Source organism: Lampris incognitus, chromosome 11, assembly GCF_029633865.1.
Source record: "Lampris incognitus isolate fLamInc1 chromosome 11, fLamInc1.hap2, whole genome shotgun sequence".
NCBI classification, from domain to species: domain Eukaryota; kingdom Metazoa; phylum Chordata; class Actinopteri; order Lampriformes; family Lampridae; genus Lampris; species Lampris incognitus.
Genome location: NC_079221.1, coordinates 211,466 through 224,664, shown reverse-complemented (window position 1 = coordinate 224,664; position 13,199 = coordinate 211,466).

Below are 13,199 nucleotides of genomic sequence, written 5' to 3'. Positions count from 1 at the left end.
GGAAAAATTGAGTCCTCAGTCATCACAACCACGTTAGACTTACAAAGGGACCTGTTCAAAGTAGTTGTTGCAAAGTCCGGGGTACTGTGTGGTGGTGGTATCTGGGGTGGTGTGTGGACCTGAACCTCGATCTCCTGCACGGCAGTCGGCGGTTTTAATGGTCCGCCACGGGGTTGGGTGGCGGATGTTGGGGTTGTTTGAGGTGTTGTGTGTTTTGTGATGAGTGGAAGGACTGGAGAGAGCTGTGGGTTTAAGTGATCAGTTGAATGTTCCTGTACGTACTGTGGCGACTTCTTTGGCTGGTCTGCTGTTTGGCAGGTTGCCATCATCTGTGTGAGTGGTGAGTGTTGGTTTATTGGGGCAATTGATCTGGGGTGGGCGATTTCTTCGGAGAGGGAGCTGCGGGGACCTAGGTACAATGAAAGTTTATATGGGGCTTTTGCCGTCGGTGGGGATGGAAAGTCTTCTTCTTTCCCCCCTTGGATAGATGGCAGAGGTTGTTTGTTGTTGGTGAGTGTGTGATGAGCGGCAGGAAGAGGGGAGGGTTGTGAATCGGCTGGTGTATGATTGTGTTGGTGAATGTCTAATATGTGTTCTACTGTGTGAATGGTTTCTTGTTTGAGCTTTTGGCCATATCTCTTCCTAGCCCAACCAATAGCAATCTGGAGGGCTAGGGGATCTTTGGGTGTGTCGGTGAGAGATGCAATAGTGGCTCAGTAATGATATTGTAAAATGGCCATGTTGTTTTCCATCCAGGTGATTGTGTTGTCCACGACTCTATTGCGTGTGTGCTGTGGGGGCTGCTGGTTTGATGAAGTCAGTTAGTCTGTTGACTTGTCTCATCATACCAGGGGGAAATGTTTTCGTAGCTATGGCCCCATCAATGATGTGTTTGTGATGTGTGGCCTGAATAAACTTGAAATATTGTTTGCTGTTGTGTCTAGTTTCTGTGGTGGGTGGTTCAGTAAGTGTATAAGTGGGTGGTTGCAGAGATTGTGTGTGTGTCTGAGGATACCTGGTCTGTATGTGAGGCGATGTGTGCGTGTGCGCGCGTGTGTCGTGATCTATATTTTGGGTGTATGGTGAGGGACATGAGTGGTTGTGGATTGAATTTGTTTGTGTGTGTTCTGTGTGTTGGCTGTCCATTCATACCTGTTAACTCCAATGCGTAGTTCTGCTCCTGGAATAAAAGAGGAATTAGACGGGTATTAGGCTCCTACCTCAGTATGCCTCGGCCCGGCGTCCTGGTCGCCTCCTTTGGCTTTCCTCGATGTTTCCGGGTGATTGGCTCATTATGCCTCGGCCCGGCATCCTGGTCACCTTCTTGGGTTTGCCTGGCATCCTGGTTGCCTCCTTGGGCTTTCCTCGATGTTTCCGGGTGAGTGGCTCAGTATGCTACGGCCAGGCCTCCTGGTCACCTTCTCGGGCTTGCCTGGCATCCTGGTTGCCTTCTTGGGCTTTCCTCGATGTTTCCGGGTGAGTGGCTGAGAGGAGGAACCCTCCACCGTCGTTTAATAGCTAACTTTATTACGAGGATTTAAAAGCCAATTATCCGATAAAAGAAGTAAAAGCACGACTTTTAAAGGAAAGGGTAAAAACAAGGAGCAAGATTAAAACGCAGTGAGGTTAAAACACCTAACGTTTCGCAACTTACGTTGCTTCATCAGAGGTGAAAAAGCAGAATGGACAAGCCAAGGTGTATATGTAAATTCTGTAGGTGAGGGAGCCCCCTCCCCTTCCGGGATCACTGTGTCCAATCAGCCTGGTTGTAGTCCAGTTGCTCGTCCATCATACGATAATTATTCTTTGAATTTTGGAGGGACAGGATATGTCGTTTTCTGATTGGTCCTTGACTCAGGAAGGGGAGGAAGGAGGAAGGGCAAACTAGAGGGGTATAACTGTTTGTGTGTGAATATATTCCCTGGTTTATGTGGTGTGATGAGCAAGGCACCTGCTCGCCAGCCAGGAGGTCCGGGTTAAAGTCCCGCATGAGGCAGGCAGGCAAGCAATTTTTTGTTTTTGTTTGTGGTGAAATGGAGTGGGGAAAGAGACTAAATAAAGATGGGATCTGATATGGTGAGAGAATGTGGAGGTAGTTTTTACTTGAGGTTTCAGGATGATCTGAATTGCAGGGGGAGTTCAGATCCGTGGCACCGGCTGGATTAGGGTTGGGTTGGGGTTGGGGTTCAGTGGGTCAATAAATGACTTAGTTTGCACTGGCCTATGGTATCTTAACTAGTCCCCTCAATGGGTAAAGATGGTTGATTGACTTGGAATGGTGGTTGTGTCCGTAACGTGGCAGGACTGTCTAGCTCGGTCAGGTAGGCCCAGACACGGGAGATCAGGGCTCAAGTCCCGCTCCAGGCTCCCCAGTCCACCCACCATTTATTTTTATCTTATGGGTCTAGGGATCCACCTCGGTCTGGGTTGCACAGGCCTCCCGTAAGGGGGACTGCCTTGCATATACACTACCGTTCAAAAGTTTGGGATCACCCAAACAATTTCGTGTTTTCCATGAAAAGTCACACTTATTCACCACCATATGTTGTGAAATGAATAGAAAATAGAGTCAAGACATTGACAAGGTTAGAAATAATGATTTGTATTTGAAATAAGATTTTTTTTACATCAAACTTTGCTTTTGTCAAAGAATCCTCCATTTGCAGCAATTACAGCATTGCAGACCTTTGGCATTCTAGCTGTTAATTTGTTGAGGTAATCTGGAGAAATTGCACCCCACGCTTCCAGAAGCAGCTCCCACAAGTTGGATTGGTTGGATGGGCACTTCTTTGAGCAGATTGAGTTTCTGGAGCATCACATTTGTGGGGTCAATTAAACGCTCAAAATGGCCAGAAAAAGAGAACTTTCATCTGAAACTCGACAGTCTATTCTTGTTCTTAGAAATGAAGGCTATTCCATGCGAGAAATTGCTAAGAAATTGAAGATTTCCTACACCGATGTGTACTACTCCCTTCAGAGGACAGCACAAACAGGCTCTAACAGGTACTATTTAATGAAGATGCCAGTTGGGGACCTGTGAGGCGTCTGTTTCTCAAACTAGAGACTCTAATGTACTTATCTTCTTGCTCAGTTGTGCAACGCGGCCTCCCACTTCTTTTTCTACTCTGGTTAGAGCCTGTTTGTGCTGTCCTCTGAAGGGAGTAGTACACACCGGTGTAGGAAATCTTCAATTTCTTAGCAATTTCTCGCATGGAATAGCCTTCATTTCTAAGAACAAGAATAGACTGTCGAGTTTCAGATGAAAGTTCTCTTTTTCTGGCCATTTTGAGCGTTTAATTGACCCCACAAATGTGTTGCTCCAGAAACTCAATCTGCTCAAAGAAGTGCCCATCCAACCAATCCAACTTGTGGGAGCTGCTTCTGGAAGCGTGGGGTGCAATTTCTCCAGATTACCTCAACAAATTAACAGCTAGAATGCCAAAGGTCTGCAATGCTGTAATTGCTGCAAATGGAGGATTCTTTGACGAAAGCAAAGTTTGATGTAAAAAAAATCTTATTTCAAATACAAATCATTATTTCTAACCTTGTCAATGTCTTGACTCTATTTTCTATTCATTTCACAACGTATGGTGGTGAATAAGTGTGACTTTTCATGGAAAACACAAAATTGTTTGGGTGATCCCAAACTTTTGAACGGTAGTGTATATATACTATATATGTATACACATACATAAACTCATACATACATATATACATACACATACACACACACACACACACACACACACACACACATATATATATATATATATATATATATATATATATACATACACACACATGTATGCACATATTCGCACATGCATACACTCACACAGCCATAAATTTACATTTATAAATCTATAAATAATTAAGAAACAGAGGGGTAAGGATGGCAGGTAAGTGCTCATGTCAATAAGTGCTTAAAAACAAGTGCCACACCTGAAACAGTCAAAATAACAATCAAATGCATAAAACCAAGGGTTAGTAAAAAAATATAAAATAATTTTTTTATTAAAAAAACGTGCCATCAAATAGCCTGTCTCCTGACTCTCTGTTCTAAAATCCCCCATTCATAATAACATTCATATCATGTAAAAAGGAGTAATTTGGGTACATGGCGGCCCTCCAGTCATAAAAGGAGTAGATTCAAGGGAGGATAGATACTACTACTACTACTTTCGGCTGCTCCCGTTAGGGGTCGCCACAGTGGATCATCCGTTTCCATTTCTTCCTGTCTTCTGCGTCTTCCTCTGTCACACCAGCCACCTGCATGTCTTCCCTCACCACATCCATAAACCTCCTCTTTGGCCTTCCTCTTCTCTTCCCTGGCAGCTCCATATTCAGCATCCTTCTCCCAACATACTCAGCATCTCTCCTCCACACATGTCCAAGCCATCTTAATCTTGCCTCTCTTGCTTTGTCTCCAAACCGTCCAACCTGAGCGGTCCCTCTAATATAATCGTTCCTAATCCTGTCCTTCTTCGATACTCCCAGTGAAAATCTTAGCATCTTCAACTCTGCCACCTCCAGCTCCGCCTCCTGTCTTTTCGTCAGTGCCACTGTCTCCAAACCATATAACATAGCTGGTCTCACAACCATCTTGTAAACTTTCCCTTTAACTCTTGCTGATACCCTTCTGTCGCAAATCACTCCTGACACACTTCTCCACCCACTCCAACCTGCCTGCACTCTCTTTTTCACCTCTCTACTGCACTCCCCGTTACTTTGGACAGTTGACCCCAAGTATTTAAACTCAAATGCCTTTGTCACCTCCACTCCTTGCATCCTGACCATTCCACTGTCCTCTCTCTCATTCACGCATAGGTATTCTGTCTTGCTCCTACTGACTTTCATTCCTCTTCTCTCCAGTGCATACCTCCACCTCTCCAGGCTCTCCTCAACCTGCACCCTACTCTCGCTACAGATCACAATGTCATCCGTGAACATCATCGTCCATGGAGACTCCTGCCTGATCTTGTCCGTCAACCTGTCCATCACCATTGCAAACAAGAAAGGGCTCTGAGCCGATCCTTGATGTAATCCGACCTCCACCTTAAACCCATCTGTCATTCCAGCTGCACACCTCACCATTGTCACACTTCCCTCATACGTATCCTGCACCACTCCTACATACTTCTCTGCAACTCCTGACTTCCTCATACAATACCACACCTCCTTTCTCGGCACTCTGTCATAAGCTTTCTCTAAATCTACAAAGACACAATGCAACTCTTTCTGGCCTTCTCTATACTTCTCATCAACATTCTCAAAGCAAACATCGCATCTGTGGTGCTCTTTCGTGGCATGAAACCATACTGCTCCTTGCTGATTGTAACCTCTCCTCTTAACCTAGCTTCTATTACTCTTTCCCAAATCTTCATGCTGTGGCTGATCAACTTTATACCTCTGTAGTTGTTACAGTTCTGCACATCGCCCTTGTTCTTGAAAATCGGTACCAGTATGCTTCTTCTCCACTCCTCAGGCATCCTCTCACTTTCCAGGATTATGTTAAACAATCTAGTTAAAAACTCCACTGCCATCTCTCCTAAACATCTCCATGCCTCCACAGGTATGTCATCAGGACCAACTTCCTTTCCACTCTTCATCCTCTTCATAGCTGCCCTCACTTCCTCCTTGCTAATCCGCTGAACTTCCTGATTCACTATCCCTACATCGTCCAACCTTCTCTCTCTCTCATTTTCTTCATTCATCAGCCCCTCAAAGTATTCCTTCCACCTTCTTAGCATACTCTCCTCGCTTGTCAGCACATTTCCATCTCTATCCTTGATCGCCCTAATTTGCTGCACATCCTTTGCAGCTTGGTCCCTCTGTCTAGCCAATCGGTACAAGTCCTTTTCTCCTTCCTTAGTGTCTAATCTGTCATACAACTCACCATATGCCTTTTCCTTTTCCTTTGCCACCTCTCTCTTTGCTTTACGCTGCATCTCCTTGTACTCCTGTCTACTTTCTTCATCTCTCTTATTATCCCACTTCTTCTTTGCCAACCTTTTCCTCTGTATAATTTGCTGTACTTCCTCATTCCACCACCAAGTCTCCTTGTCTTCCTTCCCCTGTCCTGATGACACACCAAGTACCTTCCTAGCTGTCTCCCTCACTATTTCTGCAGTGATTGTCCAGCCATCTGGCAACTCTTCCCTACCACCCAGCGCCTGTCTTAACTCCTGCCTGAACTCCACACAACAGTCTTCCTTCTTCAACTTCCACCATTTGATCTTCGGCTGTGTCTTCACTCGTTTCCTCTTCTTGGTCTCCAAAGTCATCCTACAGACCACCATCCGATGCTGCCTAGCTACGTTCTCCCCTGTCACCACCTTGCAGTCTCCAATCCCTTTTAGATGGCGCCTTCTACATAAGATATAGTCCACCTGTGTGCACTTTCCTCCACTCTTGTATGTCACCCTGTGTTCCTCCCTCTTCTTGAAATATGTATTCACCACAGCCATTTCCATCGTTTTCGCAAAATCGACCACCATCTGTCCTTCCACATTTCTCTTCTTGACTCCATACCTTCCCATCACCTCCTCATCACCTCTGTTCCCTTCCCCAACATGTCCATTGAAGTCCGGTCCAATCACCACTTTCTTTTTCATCCATCTCACACCCAACTCGCGGGGCATATGCGCTGATAACATTCAGCAATAAACCTTCAATTTCCAGCTTCATACTCATCACTCTGTCTGACACTCTCTTCACCTCCAGCACGCTCTTGACATACTCTTCCTTCAGAATTACCCCTACCCCATTACTCCTCCCATTCACACCATGGTAGAAGAGTTTGAACCCACCTCCGATACTCCTGGCCTTACTCCCCTTCCACCTGGTCTCTTGCACACACAGTATGCCTACCTTTCTTCTTTCCATCATGTCAGCCAGCTCTCTCCCTTTACCAGTCATAGTGCCAACATTCAAAGTTCCAACTCTCACCTCCACATGCCTACCCTTCCTCCTCTCTAGCTGCCTCTGGACATGCTTTCCCCCTCTCCTTCTCCTTCACCCAACAGTAGCATAGTTTCCACCGACACCCTGCTGGTTAACAGTACCGGTGGCGGTCGTTGGTAACCCGGGCCTCGACCGATCCGGTATGTAAGTCTTATTTATGATCCGCATATTTGATTTGGCAAAGATTTTACGCCGGATGCCCTTCCTGACGCAACCGTCCCCATTTGTCCGGGCTTGGGACCAGCACTAAGGATGCACTGGCTTGTGCATCCTCAGTGGCTGGGTTCAAGGGAGGATAGATAAATGGGTAATAAATGGGGAGGATATATATATATATATATATGTATATACATATATATTGTGGCAGGAATGAGGAAAAACACAGGAGACCAAGGCGAGTTTGATGTTTATTCCTCAACTCCAAAACCAACTGCAGCAGGAACAACCCTGCACCGGCGAGCCCGGGAACGTAAACCACGCCCCCAGCTCACAGTCCTGCTGGGTGAGAGAAATAGCCCCTAGTGTCCGCCACACAGCCCCCCCCTGAACACCCAGAAGGGACTCCTGGAAAGAAAATTAGTGTCTCACTGGAGGCTTAAGCAGCCTGCTATAACGGCTGCGCTGTCCCTCAGCCGAAACAGTAGGTGAAACACAGTCCAAAGCCGGCTGAGAAGCAGAACGCTGAACCCGTGAAGACACTGTCGGGGTCCTGGAAGGAGGACGACCTCGACGGGGAACCTGGACCAGAAACACAACTTCGCCTGCCACCCTGTGCGCCGGTTTAAGCCTATCAAGCGTGACACGCTCCCTACGCCCACCCATATCTAGCACAAAACCCTTAGGACCCGTCTCAAGAACCCGAAATGGGCCATCGTATGGGGGTTGGAGGGGTGAGCGGTGAGCATCATGCCGTACAAAAACAAAACGAGCTGACATGAGCTCCGCAGGCACGAACGACCGCGGGAAACAGTGGTGAACGGGGCCTGGAACCCGAGTGCTGTCGGACAAAAAAGGATAAACGGCCGGACGAGGTCGAGGAGCGGAACTCCCAGGCAAAAATTCCCCAGGGACGCGGAGCGGCTGACCGAGCACCAGCTCAGCGGGTGATGCGTCGAGGTCCTCCTTAGGAGCCGAACGCAACCCGAGCATAACCCAAGGTAAACGGTCCACCCAGTTACCATCCGAGAGCACAGCGCGCAGCGCTGCCTTGAGCGACCGGTGTAAACGTTCACACAAGCCGTTAGCCTGAGGGTGGTACGCGGTAGTGCGGTGTACCTGCACACCCAAGGATCGCGCAAGTGCCGACCAGAGCTCTGACACGAACTGGGGGCGCCTGTCTGAGGTGATATCTGACGGAGTGCCGAAACGGGCGACCCAGGAGGAAAGAAAAGCGCGTGCAACATCCGAGGATGTTGTGGAGGATAGAGGGACAGCCTCTGGCCACCTGGTGGTCCGAGCTACCATTGTGAGCAGGTGCGTAAAACCCTGTGAAGAAGGTAGAGGGCCCACCAGGTCCACATGCACGTGGTCGAAACGTCTGGCCGGGATCGGAAACGGTTCGAGGGGTGATTTAGTGTGGTGGTGGACCTTAGCGCGCTGGCACGCTACACACGCAGCTGCCCACCCCTTGACGTCCTTGCGGAGGCCAGGCCAGACGAACTTGGAACCGACCAACTTCATCGACGCCCGAACTCCAGGGTGCAAGAGGGAGTGAATCGAATCGAAAACTCGACGGCGCCAGGCCACTGGAACAACGGGGCGGGGACGGCCGGTGGAGACATCGCAGAGGAGGGCAGGACTGCCTTCCTGCATCACAGCGTCCTCTAGCTTGAGACCGGTACGCGTTGACCTAAGGGCAAGGACGTCCGGGTCGCTGGGCTGGTCGGCAGCCATAGCGGAGAAATCCACACCGAGGTGCACAGGACACACAAGCACACGCGACAGACAATCAGCAACAGGGTTGGACTTCCCGGCCACATGCTGAATGTCCGTTGTGAACTCGGAGATCGCCGCTAGGTGGCGCTGTTGACGAGCAGACCACGGCTCAGTCACCTTGGACATGGTAAAAGTCAGTGGCTTATGATCCACATAAGCCGTGAATGGGCGACCCTCCAGCAGGAAGCGGAAATGCCGGGTTGCAAGGTGCAGTGCCAGCAACTCCCGGTCAAAAACACTGTACTTGCGCTTGCTATCCCGCAGTTTGCGGCTAAAAAATGCGAGTGGCTGCCACGCATTCGCCACGCACTGTTCAACCACAGCCCCCACGGCTATGTCAGACGCATCGGTTGTTAAAGCTATGGACGCCGTGGGTGTGGGATGGGCGAGGAGGGCAGCGTTAGCCAGGGCGCACTTGGCTCCGTAAAAGGCCTGGACCCGTTCGGGAGTCCAGTCGACAGGGTCGTTAGCCTTCTTAAGCCGCAGGGCTTCGTAAAGTGGCTGAAGGAGGAGGGCAGCGCGAGGGAGGAAACGGTTATAGAAATTCACCATGCCCAAGAATTCCTGCAATGCCTTAACAGAGACTGGGCGGGGAAATTCCGCCACCGCTTGCGCCTTAGAAGGCAACGGGACCGCGCCTTGCGGCGAAATGCGGTGACCCAAGAAGTCAATCACCGGCAGTCCAAACTGACACTTGGCCGAGTTGACTATCAGGCCGTGTTCGTCCAGACGACGGAAAACCTGTTTCAGGTGCGCCAGGTGCTCTTCAACTGACGGACTGGCCACTAATATGTCGTCGAGATAAACGAACACGAAAGCAAGGTCACGCAACACCGAGTCGATCAGCCTCTGAAAGGTTTGCGCTGCCCCCTTCAAGCCAAAAGGCATGCGCATGAACTCAAAAAGCCCAAACGGGGTGATCACTGCGGTCTTGGGCACGTCCTCTGCGCGCACGGGAACCTGATGATAGCCGCGCACCAGGTCCACCTTAGAGTACCTGCCAGGCGTATGGAAAAGTCCTGTATGTGTGGGATGGGATAGCGGTCATTGGCGGTGACGTTGTTCAGGCGGCAAAAGTCGCTGCAAGGCTGCCACGACCCATCCGCCTTGGGCACCATGTGAAGCGGCGAGGCCCACGGGCTGTTGGAACGCCTCACTATACCCAGACGCTCCATGATGGCGAACTCCTCCTTAGCTATAGCCAATTTTACCGCATTGAGGCGCCGCGCGCGCGCAAAAACTGGCGGTCCCAAAGTGGGAATGAAATGTTCTACCCCGTGTTTAGTAACCGCGGTGGAAAAGGCAGGTGGAGTCACCGATGGAGAATCCGCCAGCAAACGCTGAAAAACATCCCCTAATGCTAAAAAGTTAACGTGTGTTAACGGCCCGGCTCCCCCTGTCTCGCACGGAACAGTGGCGAAAGACACAGCATCAATTAAACGGCGGTTTGCAACATCAACCAGCAGACCATTAGCACACAGAACATCCGCGCCGATAATAGGAACAGTAATGGCGGCCACTACAAAGTCCCACTCAAAATGGCGCCCGTGGAAGCAAACAGTCACCAACCTTGTGCCAAACGTCGCAATGGACGAACCGTTAGCTGCACTCAACTGTGGGCCGCCGCCTTCGGCCGACCTGTCTGTCTTAGCAGGAGGGAGTAGGCTCTTTTGCGAGCCTGAGTCCACCAGAAACCGTCTTCCTGACATCGTGTCCTTAATGAAGAGCAGCTCACTACGTCCGCCAGCGCCCACAGCTGCTACTGAGCGCTGCCCTGGAGTTTCCCGGCGCCTCAAACGTGCACGGAGAGACGCAGCGCCTCGCCTTGCCACTGAACCGCTGGTGGAAAAAACAGAGGCCTCTCCCGCGCCGTCTCCAGGCAGTCACTTCAGCCACCACTGCCGGGTCCGCGTCCTCCGACGCCGGCTGCAGAGGCTCCGATGCCACACTCTGCACAGACACCGTCTGGTAGCCAGCAGGACCCGATCGGCTTCCTCAGCCAAACCTCGGCAGTCACCAGCGGCCAGACACGGGGAGTTAGCCAAAGCCGTGCGCACAGGAGACGGGAGCTGGCGCAGGAAAATGTGCGGGAAAAGGAACCCACCTTCGTCTGAGCCTAGCAGCGACAGCATATTGTCCATGAGATCCACAGCCGTCCCGTCGCCCAAACCGGATAGGGAAAGGATTCTATCTGCCCTCTCTGCGGCAGATAGACTGTACCTCCAGAGCAGAAGATGTTTGAGGGCGACGTATTTATCGTGTTGCGGAGGGGCGCGCAACAGCTGCATGGCCTGGCGTGTGGACTGCTGATCCAGCGCAGCGATGACCAAATAGTATCTGGAGTCGTCCGCGGAGATTCCACGCAGGTGGAACAGCGCCTCGACATGCTGGAACCACGAGGCCGGGTCGCTCTCCCAGAACTCTGGGAGTTTCACAGCCGCGGCAAGAACGGCCGGCTGTGAGAGTTGGGGCGGTGTGGCCGAAGTGGATTCACACTCCTCTTCTGCTCCAAACATGTTCAATTCGGGGTCACCAATGTGGCAGGAATGAGGAAAAACACAGGAGACCAAGGCAAGTTTGATGTTTATTCCTCAACTCCAAAAACCAACTGCAGCAGGAACAACCCTGCACCGGCGAGCCCGGGAACGTAAACCACGCCCCCAGCTCACAGTCCTGCTGGGTGAGAGGCCTAGCCCCTAGTGTCCGCCACAACCCCAAGATTCAGATCAGTGGCACGGGCTGGGCTAAGTTTGGTTTCCTTAGCATAGGCCTACTGGTCTGAGGGATGATATAATGCCGGACGGTGAGTATGAGCGAACGTGGACAGTTGGACAGTGAATATGGGTAAGACCGGTTGGCTTAGACTGTCTAGGGCTGGGCAGTGAATGTGAGGTGAATGTGGACAGGGCCGAACAGGGCTGGTCGGATTAGACCGTAAGACTGATCGGGTTACACCGTCTAGGGTTAGGGTTTAGGTTTCATATTTACATAGCACTGGCCTACTGATCCGAGGGATGGTATGATGGAGAAGGCTGTGGTCCCTCCCGCCGGGGACCAGGGTTCAATCCCCAGACAGAGCACAAGGGCATAGGAAGGAGCGGTCCAATGGGGCCAGAATAAAAGGAAGGCCGCACAGATCCCTGGAAGAGAAGGCAACCCCGGGTCAGAATATAAGACTTTATTTTGTTGGAAATCCAGTTTGTTTCATCCGATAAATAAATAAATAAATAAATATGGGGTTGCCCTTTCGTACCATGATTTGGATAAGGCTGTGGAAAAGGTGAATGCAAGATCCCAAGACAAGGGGCTCAGCGCAGCCAAACTGTAGACCCAGGGACAACCACACCAGGAGTAGGTGGGCCAAGTTGGCCATCTACTGTGTCAATCATCATTAAGACCTCTCGGCACGGTGGTCCCGAGCTTGTGGATCCAAATCCTCTCCGCTCCCCCTCTCTGCCCAACGGTCCAATGGTCGTTGCTTTCTAGACTGGAAACTATAAGATGAATGGGGGGGTGAAGTTGGAAATGTTTGACCAGGGGGGTGTTGAGTCGACCTTGCCTGATATTGTAGAGGTGCTGTGATAAGCGAGTGTGAATGGAGTGCTTGGTTTCCCCTATGTAGTGTTTGTGACAGAGTGTGCATGTAATGATGTATATCACGTTGGTGGTGGTGATGGAAAAGGAGCCTAGGGTGGGGAAGGCTGTGCCGGTATGTGAATTCTGGATGAATTTTCTATTTTTGTAATGGTGGCCATATTGTAGTTGGGGTGTGGGTCTATGGTCAGAAAATTGGGATCTAATGAGTATTGATTGAAGGCTCCTGCTTTTTCTGTAGGCTGAGATGATTTTATGATTGTGAAAAGCTGGGTGTTGAGACTAATATGGCAAAGTTGTGTTTAATTGTCCAATGAAATGCTGTAATTTTGTGTGAAAAAGTGGAAATAAAGGGTATGAGTTGTGGTGGTGAGGGTGGGTTATGGTGTATTCTGGATGTGTGTATGTGTGTGGTGGGTCTGAGTCGCCTCCATCCTCAAGGGGGTGGGGCTTGGGATACAAACCTTGGCTCAGGTAGGGGAGGAAGTGGGGGTCGGGGTTAGGCATAGTAGTCCATGGGCCAGACGATATTTCGGTACACTCAAGGTGGCAAAACTTACTTATAATTTTTGAAAGGATCCATGTCTGTAGATGATATTTTGGTATGATAACCATTCCTGAGTGGCAGCTGTATCACAGTTATCAGCTCATGAAGTTAACCACCCGCTAAACTAAATTGCATTTTAGACGCTGGTGCATATCCTGGT